This window comes from Papaver somniferum, chromosome 10, assembly GCF_003573695.1.
Source record: "Papaver somniferum cultivar HN1 chromosome 10, ASM357369v1, whole genome shotgun sequence".
Lineage (NCBI taxonomy): Eukaryota > Viridiplantae > Streptophyta > Magnoliopsida > Ranunculales > Papaveraceae > Papaver > Papaver somniferum.
Genome location: NC_039367.1, coordinates 9371329 through 9378089, shown reverse-complemented (window position 1 = coordinate 9378089; position 6761 = coordinate 9371329). Strand labels below are relative to the sequence as shown.

The following is a 6761-nucleotide window of genomic DNA, read 5'->3' as shown; positions in this document are numbered from 1 at the left end:
TTTTTGATAAGATAGTAACAGCAAATAATAACATTATATAATACTAACTACTTTAATGGATAGTAATAACAAAATGTAATTTTTATTAATAATAGAACTTAAGGATTACTTAGCAATAATGAAATAAAGTTAGAACAAATCAAATTTAGTATTAATAATAGAATTAAACTTGACATTATTATAACTATGATCAACTTTTATCGGCCTACGAAATAAGAAATAAATATTATTATAATAATAAATCATTAATACCAAATAACTATGAAAAACTGTTAGTGGTTATCTACTTATATCCAGTCACATAATGAAATAAACAAATAGGTACATTGAAGATAATATGTAATAATTTAGATAATTAAATTGTTTAAAATGTTGTGAACTATTTATATATTTTACGAAAAAATTATAATACTTACACCAATTACGATAAAATTTTAGAGACTAGTTAATTTTAATAAATTAATAATTAGTTAATCCAGCACTGGGGAATAGTGAAAGTTGTGTTTTCTCTGTTCGTAGGAAGGCATTGTTGGGATTGGCCAACCTTGACAGGGCAACTGCATTCAGAGATGACTGATCATAGAAGTATAATTTAGTTCTTTTAGAAAAACCGATAATTACAAACTCAATTAGAAAGATTCGTAGGGAATCTCCCTTGTAACTAGAGACAATTATCATATGAAATAGAAATTAGTATAGTTGAACCTAGAGACGCAAATCGTAGTAGTAGAAATCTATATAGGTTTGTGTTTTGTTTTATGTTGTTTGCGCTTAGACAAGAGATGGGAGTATTTTATAAGGTGGGGATTTTTGGAAGACCAGAAGGATGGTTTGATTTTCGAGTACGAAAATGAATAAGGTGAGTAGAATGTAAGGACCCTCAAGATCGTCAACGCTATTAGACTAGTCAAGAGACGTATTAGCCGATAATCATTCGATTAGTTTAACACGAATGTTAATTAATAGGAATTAATATAACAACGACCTAGATACGAAACTAGTATCATTATATAGGTCTTGAAAAGTTATGCGAAATGGGCTACTCGAACGTGTCATTCGGATACTGGACGAAGAAGAAATCATTAGATTAGCATAAAGGGCAAATTAGTCTTTTTTCCATTAGACTGACCCGGGCTTCCCTTATCACGGATAGTGTGTGTTTAGTGTTCCCCGTTGGTCTTATCTACCAAAACGGGTCGAAGAGAAGGCCATAACTCTTTTCTTCTTCTTTCCTCTTCTTCTCTGCTTCTCCTCATTCTCTTCCTCTGTTCTTCTTCTGTTCGAGTTTTGAGTGATGGAATCGGGTTTGAGAATCAAGAGAAGATGCTACAAATCAAGCAATGAGTGTTACTGGTGATGTTTATTATAATAAATGATTTAGATTTGGTGAAGTGGTGAAACAGAGAATCAGAAGTTAAGGTTCTCCGATTTTGAGTTTGTTTGGAGTCGAATTTGCTTGCATGTTAATGTTTGATGAAGGATAAAAGGTGATGTTATTGAATCGAAGTTTTGAAGCTGTTTTGATGATCAATTGAAGAGAATTAGGGGTTGTATGTGCTGCGAATCAAAGAGTTAGATGGATTCATTGGATGGGTTATGTTAATTTAAGGATTTGAATTGATATCTCGAGCTTGAATTGGAAATCAGAGAATTGGGAATTATCTTAGGGTTTCTGAGGATCAAAGATAAAGATGAAGATCGTAAATTTTTGTTAATTGAACTGATGGGAATTGATAGGTTGTTGTTGTGCACTGAATTGAGTCAAGCAAGGAAGAATTTGAGTTCAGTTACTTGAGCAAAGCGATTTCAAGGTAAATGGTTCTTCTTAGCAACTTAGAAAGTTATATAGTTTATGTTTTGAGTTTATTAGTTTCTCGATGGTTTATGAATGGGGTTGATATTGTATGAAGTTGTATATAGCTGTAGTTTAGGTTTATGTTGATTTACAGGGTTGATTCATGAGAATGGGCTGAAGATAGGGTAATGGTATAAGTAAGCTTGAGATGATGGTGAGCTAGTATTGCAGGAGAGGGTTGCAATATGGATTTGATTGTAAATGGCGGTCTGGTGTTATGATGGAAGTCTAGAGATGTGTATGTATGAACTGTAAATCAATGGCGTGAATTGGTGGTGGTGACGGTGTTGCAGTTCATGGAGGATGCAGTGGCAGATGAGATGGAAGTGTAGAGGAATGTTAGGTTATTGCAGATGAAGTTGAGACCTATAGTGAAGGTTCTGGAGCTTTTGGTGACGTTTGGGGATATGTGAGATGTTGAAAGTGAAGTTAGATATAATTGCAGTGATTGAACTAAATCCGTAAGTGGTTATTGCAAGTGAAGTCTGATAACTGTTACAGGGTTTGTAGTTTGCGGATGTTGATGCTACAATAATGGTTGATTAAGTTTAGATGAATAACATATAACTAATGCTTAGAGGTTGTTAATAAAATGTAATTGGTCTGGAAAGTAGTGTAATGTGTGAGTGATGGTGTTGAGTTGAATCTCTAGGTGAAAGCCTACATCTGCAGATCAAGGTAACTTGTATTTGTAATTTAAAGTGAATTAGAGTTGTCTTAATAGGGAAGATTTGTATATTGTTGAATTGAATGGGTTTAAGTTAAACTGAGATTAGAGTTGTATTTGTGTAAGACCCTTTGGCCTGTCTGACTGAAATTATTCAGTATGACTCGGATTTTCTGAACCAGTATCTGACTGAGTTGAATCTAGTTGACTCACCGAGTTCCCGTTCTTGACCCGAGTTAACCCGTTTGACCGTTTCCAATTTGACCAATTGACCCGACTTTAGACGTTGACTCAGTGGACCATTAGTGACCGTTAGTTGACTCAGATGGACTGAACTTTAGTTTATGGGCTTGTCTAGTGGACTTGGGTTTGGGAATAGTTTCATACGTTGATCGTATGGACCTTTATGGTCCGAAATAGCATTTGGTTCCTTCTACAAGGTTGTAGATATTCATAAGACTTAGCTAATGGACTATAGAATCAATCTAATTAAATTAGTAAACCTTATCTATGCTAAAGATAGATAAATAAAAGATGTAGAACCTTAAATGGGACTAGAATCATTAGAAAGACTTGTATGATTCTTGTGTGAGCCTTTTGGCTAGCTTCTTAGACTTCTTGTATGATTAACAGTTAGTCTATTTAACAACGATCGATTCAAATGATGAACCAGTGGATCGTGGATCTCGAGGTAGGCGTGGCTTGCCATCAAAAGAGGTGGGAACAACTAATCCCCACACCTTACGTGTGATACTATTTTGCGTGCTAGAGTCGATTCTGCTTTAACCTTTGGTTTTCTTCTTCTAAAATCAGGTTAACGACTTAAAGACTTCATTGGGATTGTGAAGCCGGACCGATATTACTTTTGCCATAGTTGTGTGATCTGATCTTGCATCTTCTATCGTACAAGTACAATCAAATTGATTGGCTTGATATTGATATCTTTGATAGGCAAGATATACAAAGTAATCACAAACATCTTCGTCTCATTGTTTGTGATTCCTCAACATCTTGTTTCGCTACCATACGATTGAGATTGTTTTGAGGTGATTGATAACTCTAGGCTGTTCTTCGGCAATATAAGACTGGATTATCAATTGGTTTTTGTTCACCTTGATTACTATCAAAAGACGGAACAAAACCTTTAGGGTTTATCTGTGGGAGACAGATTGGTCCTTTGATAGACTTGTCTGTGTGAGACAGATTTGTTTATTGTCAAAGCCTGCGATTTTGGGTCGTAGCAACTCTTAGTTGTGGGTGAGATCAGCTAAGGGAATCAAGTGTGTAGTATCCTGCTGGGATCAGAGGCATAGGGAGTATAACTGTACCTTGGATCAGTGGGAGACATATTGGGGTTCAACTACAGTCCAGTCCGAAGTTAGCTTGGAGTAGGCTAGTGTATGTAGCGGCTTAATACAGTGTGTGTTCAATCTGGACTAGGTCCCAGGGGTTTTCTGCATTTGCGGTTTCCTCGTTAACAAAATTTCTGGTGTCTGTGTTATTTCAGTTTCCGAATTATATTGTTTTATCTTTATAATTGAAATAATACAGGTTGTGTGTTAGATCATCAATTAGAGTAATCCAACCTTTGGTTGTTGATTTTCATTGATTGATCCTTGGATATTGGTCTTTCGTACCACCCAAGTTATTCCTTGCATTTGATTAGAACTCGCGCTTGAGTAAATCAAATCAAGAGAGAGAGATAAACTTGTTGATATACTTTTAATTGATCGAGTCTTGTTGATTCTCTTAAAAGTATATTCGAGTTTGTCCATACAGATTGCTAAGCGAAATATTGGGTGGTGTTGTTAGACCCCCGCTTTTTCAAAATCAAACCGGTGTTTTATGAAATCAAAATATCAAAAAGACTTCACTTAGGCTGAAGAAACTCTTAGGATGTAAAGAACGTCAGCTAAGGGAATCAATTGCGTAGAGTCTTGCGAGGTTCAAGAGATGTAAATATGGCGACCATAACTGAATCACTTGGAGGGTGGATTCATTCCCAATTACATTGCAATCTGAAGTCTGATAGTAGGATAGTATCTGTAGCGGCTAAGGGTGCACAGGAACCGAGCCGGACCGGCGGACCGTCCCAGAACCGGTGGAACCATACCTGATTTTGGACCGAACCGAAGAAGGGGGTACAGGTACCGGTCCAAAAACTAGGAACCGGGGCTAAGCAAGTACAGGTACACGGTCCTGCCCTAGTCTCGTGCCGTCTCGGACTGAAAGTACCGAATAATTCTAACCATAGGATTTAGGGGTAGTAGATTACTGATAGCCGTTAGATCTAGGGCTGGTATATATAGATAATTTTGGCTAGGATTTCTCATTTGGTCTCTCTTTTTTCCCGTCTTCTCTCTGAGAAAGAGAAGAAGAACATGAACTCCATTAGAGTTACAGCCAGCCTTACAGGGAAGATTTCTTCTCTTCTCCATACTTCAACTCCACGAACTCCATATTTCACTCTCGATCCAGAAGAATAAGAAGAAAAAATCAGTGATTAAATCGTTTCCCTCGTAAGTTATTTTTTTCCTTTTTTTCTTCTTCAATTTTAATCAAGTTGTATTCATTATTGTGTTTAAATCGTTTGATTTGGACTGTTGGGTTACTTGATTTTGTTAATTTGAGCTTTATTTTGATTTTTGAAGGGAAAAGATTCAAGGAACAGTCAATCCAACTCAGAAATTGTTAACCAAGGGTAAGTTCATCAAAATCTTTGTTTTTAATGAAATCTGTGATTAGATTAATTGGGATTTGCGATTTTTATGAATTCTTATGGGGTTTACTTATTTTGAGTTCTGGACTGGAGTAATGGGGTTCTGTCAATTTGTTGAATTGTGCTGAAATTTTAGTGGATGTTAGTGATTGAATCATGTATAATTGTAGTGTTCTTTCGATTTATCCGTATTGGGGGCATCTAATTGTGTTGAAATTTACTAGATTCTGTGATTGAATAATTTGAATCTTTCACAATTGTAGTATTCTTTAGATTTTTTTCCTATTGGGCATCTAATTGTGCTGAAGGTTACTAGTATATGTGATTGAATCATGTAGAAGTAGAATTGCATAGTGTTGTTCAATTTCTTTTGATTGTGTGGGCATATAATTGTACAAAGATTCTTGAGTGACACTGGACTCAGCATTAGCCATCTATTTTGATTGTTAAACATGTTGGGACACTGAAATTGACTCTATGATTAAAATTGTGATCAGTGTTTCTAAAAGTCTCTTGTCTTGTTTTTAAAATTTCATTTTGATTGCTTTGTTTATCTGACTTGATCAAGTGTATTGTTGCAGGTTATCTTGCTTAGTTGTTGAAGCATGTTATTGGACTAGAGACAAGACAGCTAGTTGCTCTTACTGAGGTTAGCATTTTAATTTTTTGTTGTGTTCTGTGTTCATGAACATGTGTCATGTCACTCATGTGTGTAGTTTGGCACTGTGTAGTTTACTGAGGTTATATGGAATTGTGTATATATTGTTTGTCAGTGATCAATCATGGATGCATCAATTCCTAGGGTTCGGAACATAATGTGGCGCCTTTTCACTAGGAGAAATGTTGCATAAGCCACTTGCAATTATTGTGGACTGACATTTAGGACTCACAACTGCAAAAATGGAACATCAGCATTGTGAAAGCACTTTAAGAGATGCACCCACATTCCTAATCATAACAGAGCTCACATAAATAATGCTTAGAAATTATGCTTAGTGGTTTATGTGTAATGACTAATGTGTACTGCAGTGTAATATGTAATGGCAGTAATGCAGCTTTACTATTTCGTATTAAGTAAACCAGTTTGAACTTTGATGTCTTTAATATTTATGAACAATGTCTTTAATGTTTATGAACTTTTATATGTATGATTCTATGAATTCACTTTTATTTTCAGTTCATATTTCTTATTTCCTTTGAGGTTTTATTTTCAGTTCTTATTTCTTCTTCACTTTATAAGTATGAATGTATGAATGCACTTAAATGTGAATGTATTTCAGTACTTATTTCTTCTTCACTTTATAAGTATGAATATATGTGAATGTATGTTTATCTCTATTTGTGATTTCTCAATGATCAAGCATGGATGCATCAAGTCAAGCTCATGGAACAACTACTCCTACACCTGCTTCAGATGCTACACCTACACCTGCTACAGATACAGTTGTTGGATCATATACCCAACCAACATATGAAGCAGCAGAGCCAGCAGCAATAGATGTAGAAGTTACTTCTACTCA

General features: G+C 35.4%; 1 long non-coding RNA gene across 1 annotated transcript; it reads left to right on the top strand.

Annotated features, from left to right (window-relative positions):
- Positions 1–4788: 4788 nt before the first annotated feature.
- LOC113317580 lies at positions 4789–6385 on the top strand. The gene is made up of 4 exons (XR_003343672.1): positions 4789–5041; positions 5174–5223; positions 5823–5890; positions 6015–6385. It is a non-coding gene; the product is annotated as an uncharacterized LOC113317580 (long non-coding RNA).
- The last annotated feature ends 376 nt before the right edge of the window (positions 6386–6761 follow it).